Here is a 15,654-nt window from a genome sequence, read left to right as displayed (position 1 = left end):
ACAATAGTATGCCAATCGTAAATGTTGATCAACACTAATTTAGCAATCATGAAACGGAATCATTTTGGATAATATTGTCTAATTTCCTTTCATATCCAACGTTAAAACAACACTAAACATGCATCTCTTCAACAATGTGATGTTCTTTTTGTAATTTGTAGGTGTACAATCTGCGGCGCTCGGCGGCTTTCGGAGAGAGAAGTGAAAAAGCTTACGGCACCTGGGATTCCCAGGCGGTCTTCCATCCAGGTACTAACCAGGCCCTGCTCTGCTTAGCTTCCGAGATCAGACGAGATCGGGCGGAACCAGAGAGGTATGGCCGTAAGCTGCTTTTCATCTTTTTCCTAATCCTTTAAAACGTGTCAAAGATAATCAGAAGTTTCTTTTTCTAAAATTGAAGCAGTTCTTAGCATTGGCAAGAGAGGTTCCTAAAGCCTGAAGGTAACTTTACTTTTCTTCACTGGCAATTCTAACATGTTGGGTTAGCACCTGTATTTCAACGGCTAAATTACAAACAATAGTATGCCAATCGTAAATGTTGATCAACACTAATTTAGCAATCATGAAACGGAATCATTTTGGATAATATTGTCTAATTTCCTTTCATATCCAACTTTAAAACAGGTGTACAATCTACGGCGCTGGGCGGCTTTCGGAGAGAGAAGTGAAAAAGCTTACGGCACCTGGGATTCCCAGGCGGTCTTCCATCCAGGTACTAACCAGGCCCTGCTCTGCTTAGCTTCCGAGATCAGACGAGATCGGGCGGAACCAGAGAGGTATGGCCGTAAGCTGCTTTTCATCTTTTTCCTAATCCTTTATAATGCGTCAATGAATTATGACACGCCTGCCGTTGGCATCTTTGTGTGGGTTAAATAAGGGTATGCAAAGAAGGCTGTGACATCCCATGCCGAAAATTGGATGGACTAGAGAAGACCCGCCCAGGAGTCCCAGCCAATCGGTGAATGGCCATTGCAGTCCCCGCCACCTCAAATGGCCTGACGATGGTATGGACGTAAGCCACCTTTCATCTTCTTCCTATTGCATCTCTTCTACAATGTGAATTTTTTTTTACAATTGTGTAGGTGTACAATCTACGGCGCTGGGCGGCTTTCAGAGAGAGAAGTGAAAAAGCTTACGGCACCTGGGATTCCCAGGCGGTCTTCCATCCAGGTACTAACCAGGCCCTGCTCTGCTTAGCTTCCGAGATCAGACGAGATCGGGCGGAACCAGAGAGGTATGGCCGTAAGCTGCTTTTCATCTTTTTCCTAATCCTTTAAAACGTGTCAAAGATAATCAGAAGTTTCTTTTTCTAAAATTGAAGCAGTTCTTAGCATTGGCAAGAGAGGTTCCTAAAGCCTGAAGGTAACTTTACTTTTCTTCACTGGCAATTCTAACATGTTGGGTTAGCACCTGTATTTCAACGGCTAAATTACAAACAATAGTATGCCAATCGTAAATGTTGATCAACACTAATTTAGCAATCATGAAACGGAATCATTTTGGATAATATTGTCTAATTTCCTTTCATATCCAACGTTAAAACAACACTAAACATGCATCTCTTCAACAATGTGATGTTCTTTTTGTAATTTGTAGGTGTACAATCTGCGGCGCTCGGCGGCTTTCGGAGAGAGAAGTGAAAAAGCTTACGGCACCTGGGATTCCCAGGCGGTCTTCCATCCAGGTACTAACCAGGCCCTGCTCTGCTTAGCTTCCGAGATCAGACGAGATCGGGCGGAACCAGAGAGGTATGGCCGTAAGCTGCTTTTCATCTTTTTCCTAATCCTTTAAAACGTGTCAAAGATAATCAGAAGTTTCTTTTTCTAAAATTGAAGCAGTTCTTAGCATTGGCAAGAGAGGTTCCTAAAGCCTGAAGGTAACTTTACTTTTCTTCACTGGCAATTCTAACATGTTGGGTTAGCACCTGTATTTCAACGGCTAAATTACAAACAATAGTATGCCAATCGTAAATGTTGATCAACACTAATTTAGCAATCATGAAACGGAATCATTTTGGATAATATTGTCTAATTTCCTTTCATATCCAACTTTAAAACAGGTGTACAATCTACGGCGCTGGGCGGCTTTCGGAGAGAGAAGTGAAAAAGCTTACGGCACCTGGGATTCCCAGGCGGTCTTCCATCCAGGTACTAACCAGGCCCTGCTCTGCTTAGCTTCCGAGATCAGACGAGATCGGGCGGAACCAGAGAGGTATGGCCGTAAGCTGCTTTTCATCTTTTTCCTAATCCTTTATAATGCGTCAATGAATTATGACACGCCTGCCGTTGGCATCTTTGTGTGGGTTAAATAAGGGTATGCAAAGAAGGCTGTGACATCCCATGCCGAAAATTGGATGGACTAGAGAAGACCCGCCCAGGAGTCCCAGCCAATCGGTGAATGGCCATTGCAGTCCCCGCCACCTCAAATGGCCTGACGATGGTATGGACGTAAGCCACCTTTCATCTTCTTCCTATTGCATCTCTTCTACAATGTGAAATTTTTTTTACAATTGTGTAGGTGTACAATCTACGGCGCTGGGCGGCTTTCAGAGAGAGAAGTGAAAAAGCTTACGGCACCTGGGATTCCCAGGCGATCTTCCATCCAGGTACTAACCAGGCCCTGCTCTGCTTAGCTTCCGAGATCAGACGAGATCGGGCGGAACCAGAGAGGTATGGCCGTAAGCTGCTTTTCATCTTTTTCCTAATCCTTTAAAACGTGTCAAAGATAATCAGAAGTTTCTTTTTCTAAAATTGAAGCAGTTCTTAGCATTGGCAAGAGAGGTTCCTAAAGCCTGAAGGTAACTTTACTTTTCTTCACTGGCAATTCTAACATGTTGGGTTAGCACCTGTATTTCAACGGCTAAATTACAAACAATAGTATGCCAATCGTAAATGTTGATCAACACTAATTTAGCAATCATGAAACGGAATCATTTTGGATAATATTGTCTAATTTCCTTTCATATCCAACGTTAAAACAACACTAAACATGCATCTCTTCAACAATGTGATGTTCTTTTTGTAATTTGTAGGTGTACAATCTGCGGCGCTCGGCGGCTTTCGGAGAGAGAAGTGAAAAAGCTTACGGCACCTGGGATTCCCAGGCGGTCTTCCATCCAGGTACTAACCAGGCCCTGCTCTGCTTAGCTTCCGAGATCAGACGAGATCGGGCGGAACCAGAGAGGTATGGCCGTAAGCTGCTTTTCATCTTTTTCCTAATCCTTTATAATGCGTCAATGAATTATGACACGCCTGCCGTTGGCATCTTTGTGTGGGTTAAATAAGGGTATGCAAAGAAGGCTGTGACATCCCATGCCGAAAATTGGATGGACTAGAGAAGACCCGCCCAGGAGTCCCAGCCAATCGGTGAATGGCCATTGCAGTCCCCGCCACCTCAAATGGCCTGACGATGGTATGGACGTAAGCCACCTTTCATCTTCTTCCTATTGCATCTCTTCTACAATGTGAATTTTTTTTTACAATTGTGTAGGTGTACAATCTACGGCGCTGGGCGGCTTTCAGAGAGAGAAGTGAAAAAGCTTACGGCACCTGGGATTCCCAGGCGGTCTTCCATCCAGGTACTAACCAGGCCCTGCTCTGCTTAGCTTCCGAGATCAGACGAGATCGGGCGGAACCAGAGAGGTATGGCCGTAAGCTGCTTTTCATCTTTTTCCTAATCCTTTAAAACGTGTCAAAGATAATCAGAAGTTTCTTTTTCTAAAATTGAAGCAGTTCTTAGCATTGGCAAGAGAGGTTCCTAAAGCCTGAAGGTAACTTTACTTTTCTTCACTGGCAATTCTAACATGTTGGGTTAGCACCTGTATTTCAACGGCTAAATTACAAACAATAGTATGCCAATCGTAAATGTTGATCAACACTAATTTAGCAATCATGAAACGGAATCATTTTGGATAATATTGTCTAATTTCCTTTCATATCCAACTTTAAAACAGGTGTACAATCTACGGCGCTGGGCGGCTTTCGGAGAGAGAAGTGAAAAAGCTTACGGCACCTGGGATTCCCAGGCGGTCTTCCATCCAGGTACTAACCAGGCCCTGCTCTGCTTAGCTTCCGAGATCAGACGAGATCGGGCGGAACCAGAGAGGTATGGCCGTAAGCTGCTTTTCATCTTTTTCCTAATCCTTTATAATGCGTCAATGAATTATGACACGCCTGCCGTTGGCATCTTTGTGTGGGTTAAATAAGGGTATGCAAAGAAGGCTGTGACATCCCATGCCGAAAATTGGATGGACTAGAGAAGACCCGCCCAGGAGTCCCAGCCAATCGGTGAATGGCCATTGCAGTCCCCGCCACCTCAAATGGCCTGACGATGGTATGGACGTAAGCCACCTTTCATCTTCTTCCTATTGCATCTCTTCTACAATGTGAAATTTTTTTTACAATTGTGTAGGTGTACAATCTACGGCGCTGGGCGGCTTTCAGAGAGAGAAGTGAAAAAGCTTACGGCACCTGGGATTCCCAGGCGGTCTTCCATCCAGGTACTAACCAGGCCCTGCTCTGCTTAGCTTCCGAGATCAGACGAGATCGGGCGGAACCAGAGAGGTATGGCCGTAAGCTGCTTTTCATCTTTTTCCTAATCCTTTAAAACGTGTCAAAGATAATCAGAAGTTTCTTTTTCTAAAATTGAAGCAGTTCTTAGCATTGGCAAGAGAGGTTCCTAAAGCCTGAAGGTAACTTTACTTTTCTTCACTGGCAATTCTAACATGTTGGGTTAGCACCTGTATTTCAACGGCTAAATTACAAACAATAGTATGCCAATCGTAAATGTTGATCAACACTAATTTAGCAATCATGAAACGGAATCATTTTGGATAATATTGTCTAATTTCCTTTCATATCCAACGTTAAAACAACACTAAACATGCATCTCTTCAACAATGTGATGTTCTTTTTGTAATTTGTAGGTGTACAATCTGCGGCGCTCGGCGGCTTTCGGAGAGAGAAGTGAAAAAGCTTACGGCACCTGGGATTCCCAGGCGGTCTTCCATCCAGGTACTAACCAGGCCCTGCTCTGCTTAGCTTCCGAGATCAGACGAGATCGGGCGGAACCAGAGAGGTATGGCCGTAAGCTGCTTTTCATCTTTTTCCTAATCCTTTATAATGCGTCAATGAATTATGACACGCCTGCCGTTGGCATCTTTGTGTGGGTTAAATAAGGGTATGCAAAGAAGGCTGTGACATCCCATGCCGAAAATTGGATGGACTAGAGAAGACCCGCCCAGGAGTCCCAGCCAATCGGTGAATGGCCATTGCAGTCCCCGCCACCTCAAATGGCCTGACGATGGTATGGACGTAAGCCACCTTTCATCTTCTTCCTATTGCATCTCTTCTACAATGTGAATTTTTTTTTACAATTGTGTAGGTGTACAATCTACGGCGCTGGGCGGCTTTCAGAGAGAGAAGTGAAAAAGCTTACGGCACCTGGGATTCCCAGGCGGTCTTCCATCCAGGTACTAACCAGGCCCTGCTCTGCTTAGCTTCCGAGATCAGACGAGATCGGGCGGAACCAGAGAGGTATGGCCGTAAGCTGCTTTTCATCTTTTTCCTAATCCTTTAAAACGTGTCAAAGATAATCAGAAGTTTCTTTTTCTAAAATTGAAGCAGTTCTTAGCATTGGCAAGAGAGGTTCCTAAAGCCTGAAGGTAACTTTACTTTTCTTCACTGGCAATTCTAACATGTTGGGTTAGCACCTGTATTTCAACGGCTAAATTACAAACAATAGTATGCCAATCGTAAATGTTGATCAACACTAATTTAGCAATCATGAAACGGAATCATTTTGGATAATATTGTCTAATTTCCTTTCATATCCAACGTTAAAACAACACTAAACATGCATCTCTTCAACAATGTGATGTTCTTTTTGTAATTTGTAGGTGTACAATCTGCGGCGCTCGGCGGCTTTCGGAGAGAGAAGTGAAAAAGCTTACGGCACCTGGGATTCCCAGGCGGTCTTCCATCCAGGTACTAACCAGGCCCTGCTCTGCTTAGCTTCCGAGATCAGACGAGATCGGGCGGAACCAGAGAGGTATGGCCGTAAGCTGCTTTTCATCTTTTTCCTAATCCTTTAAAACGTGTCAAAGATAATCAGAAGTTTCTTTTTCTAAAATTGAAGCAGTTCTTAGCATTGGCAAGAGAGGTTCCTAAAGCCTGAAGGTAACTTTACTTTTCTTCACTGGCAATTCTAACATGTTGGGTTAGCACCTGTATTTCAACGGCTAAATTACAAACAATAGTATGCCAATCGTAAATGTTGATCAACACTAATTTAGCAATCATGAAACGGAATCATTTTGGATAATATTGTCTAATTTCCTTTCATATCCAACTTTAAAACAGGTGTACAATCTACGGCGCTGGGCGGCTTTCGGAGAGAGAAGTGAAAAAGCTTACGGCACCTGGGATTCCCAGGCGGTCTTCCATCCAGGTACTAACCAGGCCCTGCTCTGCTTAGCTTCCGAGATCAGACGAGATCGGGCGGAACCAGAGAGGTATGGCCGTAAGCTGCTTTTCATCTTTTTCCTAATCCTTTATAATGCGTCAATGAATTATGACACGCCTGCCGTTGGCATCTTTGTGTGGGTTAAATAAGGGTATGCAAAGAAGGCTGTGACATCCCATGCCGAAAATTGGATGGACTAGAGAAGACCCGCCCAGGAGTCCCAGCCAATCGGTGAATGGCCATTGCAGTCCCCGCCACCTCAAATGGCCTGACGATGGTATGGACGTAAGCCACCTTTCATCTTCTTCCTATTGCATCTCTTCTACAATGTGAATTTTTTTTTACAATTGTGTAGGTGTACAATCTACGGCGCTGGGCGGCTTTCAGAGAGAGAAGTGAAAAAGCTTACGGCACCTGGGATTCCCAGGCGGTCTTCCATCCAGGTACTAACCAGGCCCTGCTCTGCTTAGCTTCCGAGATCAGACGAGATCGGGCGGAACCAGAGAGGTATGGCCGTAAGCTGCTTTTCATCTTTTTCCTAATCCTTTAAAACGTGTCAAAGATAATCAGAAGTTTCTTTTTCTAAAATTGAAGCAGTTCTTAGCATTGGCAAGAGAGGTTCCTAAAGCCTGAAGGTAACTTTACTTTTCTTCACTGGCAATTCTAACATGTTGGGTTAGCACCTGTATTTCAACGGCTAAATTACAAACAATAGTATGCCAATCGTAAATGTTGATCAACACTAATTTAGCAATCATGAAACGGAATCATTTTGGATAATATTGTCTAATTTCCTTTCATATCCAACGTTAAAACAACACTAAACATGCATCTCTTCAACAATGTGATGTTCTTTTTGTAATTTGTAGGTGTACAATCTGCGGCGCTCGGCGGCTTTCGGAGAGAGAAGTGAAAAAGCTTACGGCACCTGGGATTCCCAGGCGGTCTTCCATCCAGGTACTAACCAGGCCCTGCTCTGCTTAGCTTCCGAGATCAGACGAGATCGGGCGGAACCAGAGAGGTATGGCCGTAAGCTGCTTTTCATCTTTTTCCTAATCCTTTAAAACGTGTCAAAGATAATCAGAAGTTTCTTTTTCTAAAATTGAAGCAGTTCTTAGCATTGGCAAGAGAGGTTCCTAAAGCCTGAAGGTAACTTTACTTTTCTTCACTGGCAATTCTAACATGTTGGGTTAGCACCTGTATTTCAACGGCTAAATTACAAACAATAGTATGCCAATCGTAAATGTTGATCAACACTAATTTAGCAATCATGAAACGGAATCATTTTGGATAATATTGTCTAATTTCCTTTCATATCCAACTTTAAAACAGGTGTACAATCTACGGCGCTGGGCGGCTTTCGGAGAGAGAAGTGAAAAAGCTTACGGCACCTGGGATTCCCAGGCGGTCTTCCATCCAGGTACTAACCAGGCCCTGCTCTGCTTAGCTTCCGAGATCAGACGAGATCGGGCGGAACCAGAGAGGTATGGCCGTAAGCTGCTTTTCATCTTTTTCCTAATCCTTTATAATGCGTCAATGAATTATGACACGCCTGCCGTTGGCATCTTTGTGTGGGTTAAATAAGGGTATGCAAAGAAGGCTGTGACATCCCATGCCGAAAATTGGATGGACTAGAGAAGACCCGCCCAGGAGTCCCAGCCAATCGGTGAATGGCCATTGCAGTCCCCGCCACCTCAAATGGCCTGACGATGGTATGGACGTAAGCCACCTTTCATCTTCTTCCTATTGCATCTCTTCTACAATGTGAATTTTTTTTTACAATTGTGTAGGTGTACAATCTACGGCGCTGGGCGGCTTTCAGAGAGAGAAGTGAAAAAGCTTACGGCACCTGGGATTCCCAGGCGGTCTTCCATCCAGGTACTAACCAGGCCCTGCTCTGCTTAGCTTCCGAGATCAGACGAGATCGGGCGGAACCAGAGAGGTATGGCCGTAAGCTGCTTTTCATCTTTTTCCTAATCCTTTAAAACGTGTCAAAGATAATCAGAAGTTTCTTTTTCTAAAATTGAAGCAGTTCTTAGCATTGGCAAGAGAGGTTCCTAAAGCCTGAAGGTAACTTTACTTTTCTTCACTGGCAATTCTAACATGTTGGGTTAGCACCTGTATTTCAACGGCTAAATTACAAACAATAGTATGCCAATCGTAAATGTTGATCAACACTAATTTAGCAATCATGAAACGGAATCATTTTGGATAATATTGTCTAATTTCCTTTCATATCCAACGTTAAAACAACACTAAACATGCATCTCTTCAACAATGTGATGTTCTTTTTGTAATTTGTAGGTGTACAATCTGCGGCGCTCGGCGGCTTTCGGAGAGAGAAGTGAAAAAGCTTACGGCACCTGGGATTCCCAGGCGGTCTTCCATCCAGGTACTAACCAGGCCCTGCTCTGCTTAGCTTCCGAGATCAGACGAGATCGGGCGGAACCAGAGAGGTATGGCCGTAAGCTGCTTTTCATCTTTTTCCTAATCCTTTAAAACGTGTCAAAGATAATCAGAAGTTTCTTTTTCTAAAATTGAAGCAGTTCTTAGCATTGGCAAGAGAGGTTCCTAAAGCCTGAAGGTAACTTTACTTTTCTTCACTGGCAATTCTAACATGTTGGGTTAGCACCTGTATTTCAACGGCTAAATTACAAACAATAGTATGCCAATCGTAAATGTTGATCAACACTAATTTAGCAATCATGAAACGGAATCATTTTGGATAATATTGTCTAATTTCCTTTCATATCCAACTTTAAAACAGGTGTACAATCTACGGCGCTGGGCGGCTTTCGGAGAGAGAAGTGAAAAAGCTTACGGCACCTGGGATTCCCAGGCGGTCTTCCATCCAGGTACTAACCAGGCCCTGCTCTGCTTAGCTTCCGAGATCAGACGAGATCGGGCGGAACCAGAGAGGTATGGCCGTAAGCTGCTTTTCATCTTTTTCCTAATCCTTTATAATGCGTCAATGAATTATGACACGCCTGCCGTTGGCATCTTTGTGTGGGTTAAATAAGGGTATGCAAAGAAGGCTGTGACATCCCATGCCGAAAATTGGATGGACTAGAGAAGACCCGCCCAGGAGTCCCAGCCAATCGGTGAATGGCCATTGCAGTCCCCGCCACCTCAAATGGCCTGACGATGGTATGGACGTAAGCCACCTTTCATCTTCTTCCTATTGCATCTCTTCTACAATGTGAATTTTTTTTTACAATTGTGTAGGTGTACAATCTACGGCGCTGGGCGGCTTTCAGAGAGAGAAGTGAAAAAGCTTACGGCACCTGGGATTCCCAGGCGGTCTTCCATCCAGGTACTAACCAGGCCCTGCTCTGCTTAGCTTCCGAGATCAGACGAGATCGGGCGGAACCAGAGAGGTATGGCCGTAAGCTGCTTTTCATCTTTTTCCTAATCCTTTAAAACGTGTCAAAGATAATCAGAAGTTTCTTTTTCTAAAATTGAAGCAGTTCTTAGCATTGGCAAGAGAGGTTCCTAAAGCCTGAAGGTAACTTTACTTTTCTTCACTGGCAATTCTAACATGTTGGGTTAGCACCTGTATTTCAACGGCTAAATTACAAACAATAGTATGCCAATCGTAAATGTTGATCAACACTAATTTAGCAATCATGAAACGGAATCATTTTGGATAATATTGTCTAATTTCCTTTCATATCCAACTTTAAAACAGGTGTACAATCTACGGCGCTGGGCGGCTTTCGGAGAGAGAAGTGAAAAAGCTTACGGCACCTGGGATTCCCAGGCGGTCTTCCATCCAGGTACTAACCAGGCCCTGCTCTGCTTAGCTTCCGAGATCAGACGAGATCGGGCGGAACCAGAGAGGTATGGCCGTAAGCTGCTTTTCATCTTTTTCCTAATCCTTTATAATGCGTCAATGAATTATGACACGCCTGCCGTTGGCATCTTTGTGTGGGTTAAATAAGGGTATGCAAAGAAGGCTGTGACATCCCATGCCGAAAATTGGATGGACTAGAGAAGACCCGCCCAGGAGTCCCAGCCAATCGGTGAATGGCCATTGCAGTCCCCGCCACCTCAAATGGCCTGACGATGGTATGGACGTAAGCCACCTTTCATCTTCTTCCTATTGCATCTCTTCTACAATGTGAAATTTTTTTTACAATTGTGTAGGTGTACAATCTACGGCGCTGGGCGGCTTTCAGAGAGAGAAGTGAAAAAGCTTACGGCACCTGGGATTCCCAGGCGGTCTTCCATCCAGGTACTAACCAGGCCCTGCTCTGCTTAGCTTCCGAGATCAGACGAGATCGGGCGGAACCAGAGAGGTATGGCCGTAAGCTGCTTTTCATCTTTTTCCTAATCCTTTATAATGCGTCAATGAATTATGACACGCCTGCCGTTGGCATCTTTGTGTGGGTTAAATAAGGGTATGCAAAGAAGGCTGTGACATCCCATGCCGAAAATTGGATGGACTAGAGAAGACCCGCCCAGGAGTCCCAGCCAATCGGTGAATGGCCATTGCAGTCCCCGCCACCTCAAATGGCCTGACGATGGTATGGACGTAAGCCACCTTTCATCTTCTTCCTATTGCATCTCTTCTACAATGTGAATTTTTTTTTACAATTGTGTAGGTGTACAATCTACGGCGCTGGGCGGCTTTCAGAGAGAGAAGTGAAAAAGCTTACGGCACCTGGGATTCCCAGGCGGTCTTCCATCCAGGTACTAACCAGGCCCTGCTCTGCTTAGCTTCCGAGATCAGACGAGATCGGGCGGAACCAGAGAGGTATGGCCGTAAGCTGCTTTTCATCTTTTTCCTAATCCTTTAAAACGTGTCAAAGATAATCAGAAGTTTCTTTTTCTAAAATTGAAGCAGTTCTTAGCATTGGCAAGAGAGGTTCCTAAAGCCTGAAGGTAACTTTACTTTTCTTCACTGGCAATTCTAACATGTTGGGTTAGCACCTGTATTTCAACGGCTAAATTACAAACAATAGTATGCCAATCGTAAATGTGGATCAACACTAATTTAGCAATCATGAAACGGAATCATTTTGGATAATATTGTCTAATTTCCTTTCATATCCAACTTTAAAACAGGTGTACAATCTACGGCGCTGGGCGGCTTTCGGAGAGAGAAGTGAAAAAGCTTACGGCACCTGGGATTCCCAGGCGGTCTTCCATCCAGGTACTAACCAGGCCCTGCTCTGCTTAGCTTCCGAGATCAGACGAGATCGGGCGGAACCAGAGAGGTATGGCCGTAAGCTGCTTTTCATCTTTTTCCTAATCCTTTATAATGCGTCAATGAATTATGACACGCCTGCCGTTGGCATCTTTGTGTGGGTTAAATAAGGGTATGCAAAGAAGGCTGTGACATCCCATGCCGAAAATTGGATGGACTAGAGAAGACCCGCCCAGGAGTCCCAGCCAATCGGTGAATGGCCATTGCAGTCCCCGCCACCTCAAATGGCCTGACGATGGTATGGACGTAAGCCACCTTTCATCTTCTTCCTATTGCATCTCTTCTACAATGTGAAATTTTTTTTACAATTGTGTAGGTGTACAATCTACGGCGCTGGGCGGCTTTCAGAGAGAGAAGTGAAAAAGCTTACGGCACCTGGGATTCCCAGGCGATCTTCCATCCAGGTACTAACCAGGCCCTGCTCTGCTTAGCTTCCGAGATCAGACGAGATCGGGCGGAACCAGAGAGGTATGGCCGTAAGCTGCTTTTCATCTTTTTCCTAATCCTTTAAAACGTGTCAAAGATAATCAGAAGTTTCTTTTTCTAAAATTGAAGCAGTTCTTAGCATTGGCAAGAGAGGTTCCTAAAGCCTGAAGGTAACTTTACTTTTCTTCACTGGCAATTCTAACATGTTGGGTTAGCACCTGTATTTCAACGGCTAAATTACAAACAATAGTATGCCAATCGTAAATGTTGATCAACACTAATTTAGCAATCATGAAACGGAATCATTTTGGATAATATTGTCTAATTTCCTTTCATATCCAACGTTAAAACAACACTAAACATGCATCTCTTCAACAATGTGATGTTCTTTTTGTAATTTGTAGGTGTACAATCTGCGGCGCTCGGCGGCTTTCGGAGAGAGAAGTGAAAAAGCTTACGGCACCTGGGATTCCCAGGCGGTCTTCCATCCAGGTACTAACCAGGCCCTGCTCTGCTTAGCTTCCGAGATCAGACGAGATCGGGCGGAACCAGAGAGGTATGGCCGTAAGCTGCTTTTCATCTTTTTCCTAATCCTTTATAATGCGTCAATGAATTATGACACGCCTGCCGTTGGCATCTTTGTGTGGGTTAAATAAGGGTATGCAAAGAAGGCTGTGACATCCCATGCCGAAAATTGGATGGACTAGAGAAGACCCGCCCAGGAGTCCCAGCCAATCGGTGAATGGCCATTGCAGTCCCCGCCACCTCAAATGGCCTGACGATGGTATGGACGTAAGCCACCTTTCATCTTCTTCCTATTGCATCTCTTCTACAATGTGAATTTTTTTTTACAATTGTGTAGGTGTACAATCTACGGCGCTGGGCGGCTTTCAGAGAGAGAAGTGAAAAAGCTTACGGCACCTGGGATTCCCAGGCGATCTTCCATCCAGGTACTAACCAGGCCCTGCTCTGCTTAGCTTCCGAGATCAGACGAGATCGGGCGGAACCAGAGAGGTATGGCCGTAAGCTGCTTTTCATCTTTTTCCTAATCCTTTAAAACGTGTCAAAGATAATCAGAAGTTTCTTTTTCTAAAATTGAAGCAGTTCTTAGCATTGGCAAGAGAGGTTCCTAAAGCCTGAAGGTAACTTTACTTTTCTTCACTGGCAATTCTAACATGTTGGGTTAGCACCTGTATTTCAACGGCTAAATTACAAACAATAGTATGCCAATCGTAAATGTTGATCAACACTAATTTAGCAATCATGAAACGGAATCATTTTGGATAATATTGTCTAATTTCCTTTCATATCCAACGTTAAAACAACACTAAACATGCATCTCTTCAACAATGTGATGTTCTTTTTGTAATTTGTAGGTGTACAATCTGCGGCGCTCGGCGGCTTTCGGAGAGAGAAGTGAAAAAGCTTACGGCACCTGGGATTCCCAGGCGGTCTTCCATCCAGGTACTAACCAGGCCCTGCTCTGCTTAGCTTCCGAGATCAGACGAGATCGGGCGGAACCAGAGAGGTATGGCCGTAAGCTGCTTTTCATCTTTTTCCTAATCCTTTATAATGCGTCAATGAATTATGACACGCCTGCCGTTGGCATCTTTGTGTGGGTTAAATAAGGGTATGCAAAGAAGGCTGTGACATCCCATGCCGAAAATTGGATGGACTAGAGAAGACCCGCCCAGGAGTCCCAGCCAATCGGTGAATGGCCATTGCAGTCCCCGCCACCTCAAATGGCCTGACGATGGTATGGACGTAAGCCACCTTTCATCTTCTTCCTATTGCATCTCTTCTACAATGTGAATTTTTTTTTACAATTGTGTAGGTGTACAATCTACGGCGCTGGGCGGCTTTCAGAGAGAGAAGTGAAAAAGCTTACGGCACCTGGGATTCCCAGGCGGTCTTCCATCCAGGTACTAACCAGGCCCTGCTCTGCTTAGCTTCCGAGATCAGACGAGATCGGGCGGAACCAGAGAGGTATGGCCGTAAGCTGCTTTTCATCTTTTTCCTAATCCTTTAAAACGTGTCAAAGATAATCAGAAGTTTCTTTTTCTAAAATTGAAGCAGTTCTTAGCATTGGCAAGAGAGGTTCCTAAAGCCTGAAGGTAACTTTACTTTTCTTCACTGGCAATTCTAACATGTTGGGTTAGCACCTGTATTTCAACGGCTAAATTACAAACAATAGTATGCCAATCGTAAATGTTGATCAACACTAATTTAGCAATCATGAAACGGAATCATTTTGGATAATATTGTCTAATTTCCTTTCATATCCAACGTTAAAACAACACTAAACATGCATCTCTTCAACAATGTGATGTTCTTTTTGTAATTTGTAGGTGTACAATCTGCGGCGCTCGGCGGCTTTCGGAGAGAGAAGTGAAAAAGCTTACGGCACCTGGGATTCCCAGGCGGTCTTCCATCCAGGTACTAACCAGGCCCTGCTCTGCTTAGCTTCCGAGATCAGACGAGATCGGGCGGAACCAGAGAGGTATGGCCGTAAGCTGCTTTTCATCTTTTTCCTAATCCTTTATAATGCGTCAATGAATTATGACACGCCTGCCGTTGGCATCTTTGTGTGGGTTAAATAAGGGTATGCAAAGAAGGCTGTGACATCCCATGCCGAAAATTGGATGGACTAGAGAAGACCCGCCCAGGAGTCCCAGCCAATCGGTGAATGGCCATTGCAGTCCCCGCCACCTCAAATGGCCTGTTGATGGTATGGACGTAAGCCACCTTTCATCTTCTTCCTATTGCATCTGTTCTACAATGTGAATTTTTTTTTACAATTGTGTAGGTGTACAATCTACGGCGCTGGGCGGCTTTCAGAGAGAGAAGTGAAAAAGCTTACGGCACCTGGGATTCCCAGGCGGTCTTCCATCCAGGTACTAACCAGGCCCTGCTCTGCTTAGCTTCCGAGATCAGACGAGATCGGGCGGAACCAGAGAGGTATGGCCGTAAGCTGCTTTTCATCTTTTTCCTAATCCTTTAAAACGTGTCAAAGATAATCAGAAGTTTCTTTTTCTAAAATTGAAGCAGTTCTTAGCATTGGCAAGAGAGGTTCCTAAAGCCTGAAGGTAACTTTACTTTTCTTCACTGGCAATTCTAACATGTTGGGTTAGCACCTGTATTTCAACGGCTAAATTACAAACAATAGTATGCCAATCGTAAATGTTGATCAACACTAATTTAGCAATCATGAAACGGAATCATTTTGGATAATATTGTCTAATTTCCTTTCATATCCAACTTTAAAACAGGTGTACAATCTACGGCGCTGGGCGGCTTTCGGAGAGAGAAGTGAAAAAGCTTACGGCACCTGGGATTCCCAGGCGGTCTTCCATCCAGGTACTAACCAGGCCCTGCTCTGCTTAGCTTCCGAGATCAGACGAGATCGGGCGGAACCAGAGAGGTATGGCCGTAAGCTGCTTTTCATCTTTTTCCTAATCCTTTAAAACGTGTCAAAGATAATCAGAAGTTTCTTTTTCTAAAATTGAAGCAGTTCTTAGCATTGGCAAGAGAGGTTCCTAAAGCCTGAAGGTAACTTT

General features: G+C 44.3%; 33 non-coding genes across 33 annotated transcripts; all 33 read right to left on the bottom strand.

The window, feature by feature from the left end:
- Positions 1–208: 208 nt before the first annotated feature.
- On the bottom strand, positions 209–327 carry LOC134117706 (5S ribosomal RNA). The gene has a single exon (XR_009949262.1). It is a non-coding gene; the product is annotated as a 5S ribosomal RNA (ribosomal RNA).
- Positions 328–671: 344 nt separating this feature from the next.
- LOC134117705 (5S ribosomal RNA) lies at positions 672–790 on the bottom strand. Its single transcript, XR_009949261.1, has one exon. It is a non-coding gene; the product is annotated as a 5S ribosomal RNA (ribosomal RNA).
- Positions 791–1,129: 339 nt separating this feature from the next.
- On the bottom strand, positions 1,130–1,248 carry LOC134117703 (5S ribosomal RNA). The gene has a single exon (XR_009949259.1). It is a non-coding gene; the product is annotated as a 5S ribosomal RNA (ribosomal RNA).
- Positions 1,249–1,643: 395 nt separating this feature from the next.
- On the bottom strand, positions 1,644–1,762 carry LOC134117702 (5S ribosomal RNA). The gene has a single exon (XR_009949258.1). It is a non-coding gene; the product is annotated as a 5S ribosomal RNA (ribosomal RNA).
- A 344-nt stretch (positions 1,763–2,106) lies between these two features.
- On the bottom strand, positions 2,107–2,225 carry LOC134117701 (5S ribosomal RNA). The gene has a single exon (XR_009949257.1). It is a non-coding gene; the product is annotated as a 5S ribosomal RNA (ribosomal RNA).
- A 339-nt stretch (positions 2,226–2,564) lies between these two features.
- Positions 2,565–2,683, bottom strand: LOC134118790 (5S ribosomal RNA). Its single transcript, XR_009950351.1, has one exon. It is a non-coding gene; the product is annotated as a 5S ribosomal RNA (ribosomal RNA).
- A 395-nt stretch (positions 2,684–3,078) lies between these two features.
- On the bottom strand, positions 3,079–3,197 carry LOC134117700 (5S ribosomal RNA). Its single transcript, XR_009949256.1, has one exon. It is a non-coding gene; the product is annotated as a 5S ribosomal RNA (ribosomal RNA).
- A 339-nt stretch (positions 3,198–3,536) lies between these two features.
- Positions 3,537–3,655, bottom strand: LOC134117699 (5S ribosomal RNA). The gene has a single exon (XR_009949255.1). It is a non-coding gene; the product is annotated as a 5S ribosomal RNA (ribosomal RNA).
- Positions 3,656–3,999: 344 nt separating this feature from the next.
- On the bottom strand, positions 4,000–4,118 carry LOC134117697 (5S ribosomal RNA). Its single transcript, XR_009949253.1, has one exon. It is a non-coding gene; the product is annotated as a 5S ribosomal RNA (ribosomal RNA).
- A 339-nt stretch (positions 4,119–4,457) lies between these two features.
- Positions 4,458–4,576, bottom strand: LOC134117696 (5S ribosomal RNA). The gene has a single exon (XR_009949252.1). It is a non-coding gene; the product is annotated as a 5S ribosomal RNA (ribosomal RNA).
- A 395-nt stretch (positions 4,577–4,971) lies between these two features.
- LOC134117695 (5S ribosomal RNA) lies at positions 4,972–5,090 on the bottom strand. The gene has a single exon (XR_009949251.1). It is a non-coding gene; the product is annotated as a 5S ribosomal RNA (ribosomal RNA).
- A 339-nt stretch (positions 5,091–5,429) lies between these two features.
- Positions 5,430–5,548, bottom strand: LOC134117694 (5S ribosomal RNA). Its single transcript, XR_009949250.1, has one exon. It is a non-coding gene; the product is annotated as a 5S ribosomal RNA (ribosomal RNA).
- Positions 5,549–5,943: 395 nt separating this feature from the next.
- LOC134117693 (5S ribosomal RNA) lies at positions 5,944–6,062 on the bottom strand. The gene has a single exon (XR_009949249.1). It is a non-coding gene; the product is annotated as a 5S ribosomal RNA (ribosomal RNA).
- A 344-nt stretch (positions 6,063–6,406) lies between these two features.
- On the bottom strand, positions 6,407–6,525 carry LOC134117691 (5S ribosomal RNA). The gene has a single exon (XR_009949247.1). It is a non-coding gene; the product is annotated as a 5S ribosomal RNA (ribosomal RNA).
- A 339-nt stretch (positions 6,526–6,864) lies between these two features.
- LOC134117690 (5S ribosomal RNA) lies at positions 6,865–6,983 on the bottom strand. Its single transcript, XR_009949246.1, has one exon. It is a non-coding gene; the product is annotated as a 5S ribosomal RNA (ribosomal RNA).
- A 395-nt stretch (positions 6,984–7,378) lies between these two features.
- Positions 7,379–7,497, bottom strand: LOC134117689 (5S ribosomal RNA). The gene has a single exon (XR_009949245.1). It is a non-coding gene; the product is annotated as a 5S ribosomal RNA (ribosomal RNA).
- A 344-nt stretch (positions 7,498–7,841) lies between these two features.
- LOC134117688 (5S ribosomal RNA) lies at positions 7,842–7,960 on the bottom strand. The gene has a single exon (XR_009949244.1). It is a non-coding gene; the product is annotated as a 5S ribosomal RNA (ribosomal RNA).
- Positions 7,961–8,299: 339 nt separating this feature from the next.
- Positions 8,300–8,418, bottom strand: LOC134117687 (5S ribosomal RNA). The gene has a single exon (XR_009949243.1). It is a non-coding gene; the product is annotated as a 5S ribosomal RNA (ribosomal RNA).
- A 395-nt stretch (positions 8,419–8,813) lies between these two features.
- LOC134117686 (5S ribosomal RNA) lies at positions 8,814–8,932 on the bottom strand. The gene has a single exon (XR_009949242.1). It is a non-coding gene; the product is annotated as a 5S ribosomal RNA (ribosomal RNA).
- Positions 8,933–9,276: 344 nt separating this feature from the next.
- On the bottom strand, positions 9,277–9,395 carry LOC134117685 (5S ribosomal RNA). Its single transcript, XR_009949241.1, has one exon. It is a non-coding gene; the product is annotated as a 5S ribosomal RNA (ribosomal RNA).
- Positions 9,396–9,734: 339 nt separating this feature from the next.
- On the bottom strand, positions 9,735–9,853 carry LOC134117684 (5S ribosomal RNA). The gene has a single exon (XR_009949240.1). It is a non-coding gene; the product is annotated as a 5S ribosomal RNA (ribosomal RNA).
- A 344-nt stretch (positions 9,854–10,197) lies between these two features.
- On the bottom strand, positions 10,198–10,316 carry LOC134117683 (5S ribosomal RNA). The gene has a single exon (XR_009949239.1). It is a non-coding gene; the product is annotated as a 5S ribosomal RNA (ribosomal RNA).
- A 339-nt stretch (positions 10,317–10,655) lies between these two features.
- LOC134117682 (5S ribosomal RNA) lies at positions 10,656–10,774 on the bottom strand. Its single transcript, XR_009949238.1, has one exon. It is a non-coding gene; the product is annotated as a 5S ribosomal RNA (ribosomal RNA).
- Positions 10,775–11,113: 339 nt separating this feature from the next.
- LOC134117680 (5S ribosomal RNA) lies at positions 11,114–11,232 on the bottom strand. The gene has a single exon (XR_009949236.1). It is a non-coding gene; the product is annotated as a 5S ribosomal RNA (ribosomal RNA).
- A 344-nt stretch (positions 11,233–11,576) lies between these two features.
- LOC134117679 (5S ribosomal RNA) lies at positions 11,577–11,695 on the bottom strand. The gene has a single exon (XR_009949235.1). It is a non-coding gene; the product is annotated as a 5S ribosomal RNA (ribosomal RNA).
- A 339-nt stretch (positions 11,696–12,034) lies between these two features.
- On the bottom strand, positions 12,035–12,153 carry LOC134118789 (5S ribosomal RNA). Its single transcript, XR_009950350.1, has one exon. It is a non-coding gene; the product is annotated as a 5S ribosomal RNA (ribosomal RNA).
- Positions 12,154–12,548: 395 nt separating this feature from the next.
- On the bottom strand, positions 12,549–12,667 carry LOC134117678 (5S ribosomal RNA). Its single transcript, XR_009949234.1, has one exon. It is a non-coding gene; the product is annotated as a 5S ribosomal RNA (ribosomal RNA).
- A 339-nt stretch (positions 12,668–13,006) lies between these two features.
- Positions 13,007–13,125, bottom strand: LOC134118788 (5S ribosomal RNA). Its single transcript, XR_009950349.1, has one exon. It is a non-coding gene; the product is annotated as a 5S ribosomal RNA (ribosomal RNA).
- Positions 13,126–13,520: 395 nt separating this feature from the next.
- LOC134117677 (5S ribosomal RNA) lies at positions 13,521–13,639 on the bottom strand. Its single transcript, XR_009949233.1, has one exon. It is a non-coding gene; the product is annotated as a 5S ribosomal RNA (ribosomal RNA).
- A 339-nt stretch (positions 13,640–13,978) lies between these two features.
- LOC134117676 (5S ribosomal RNA) lies at positions 13,979–14,097 on the bottom strand. The gene has a single exon (XR_009949232.1). It is a non-coding gene; the product is annotated as a 5S ribosomal RNA (ribosomal RNA).
- A 395-nt stretch (positions 14,098–14,492) lies between these two features.
- Positions 14,493–14,611, bottom strand: LOC134117675 (5S ribosomal RNA). The gene has a single exon (XR_009949231.1). It is a non-coding gene; the product is annotated as a 5S ribosomal RNA (ribosomal RNA).
- A 339-nt stretch (positions 14,612–14,950) lies between these two features.
- On the bottom strand, positions 14,951–15,069 carry LOC134117674 (5S ribosomal RNA). Its single transcript, XR_009949230.1, has one exon. It is a non-coding gene; the product is annotated as a 5S ribosomal RNA (ribosomal RNA).
- Positions 15,070–15,413: 344 nt separating this feature from the next.
- LOC134117673 (5S ribosomal RNA) lies at positions 15,414–15,532 on the bottom strand. Its single transcript, XR_009949229.1, has one exon. It is a non-coding gene; the product is annotated as a 5S ribosomal RNA (ribosomal RNA).
- Positions 15,533–15,654: the final 122 nt, after the last annotated feature.

This window comes from Pungitius pungitius, unplaced genomic scaffold, assembly GCF_949316345.1.
Source record: "Pungitius pungitius unplaced genomic scaffold, fPunPun2.1 scaffold_24, whole genome shotgun sequence".
Classification (NCBI taxonomy): Eukaryota; Metazoa; Chordata; class Actinopteri; order Perciformes; family Gasterosteidae; genus Pungitius; species Pungitius pungitius.
This window is presented reverse-complemented; position numbering and strand designations above follow the sequence as displayed.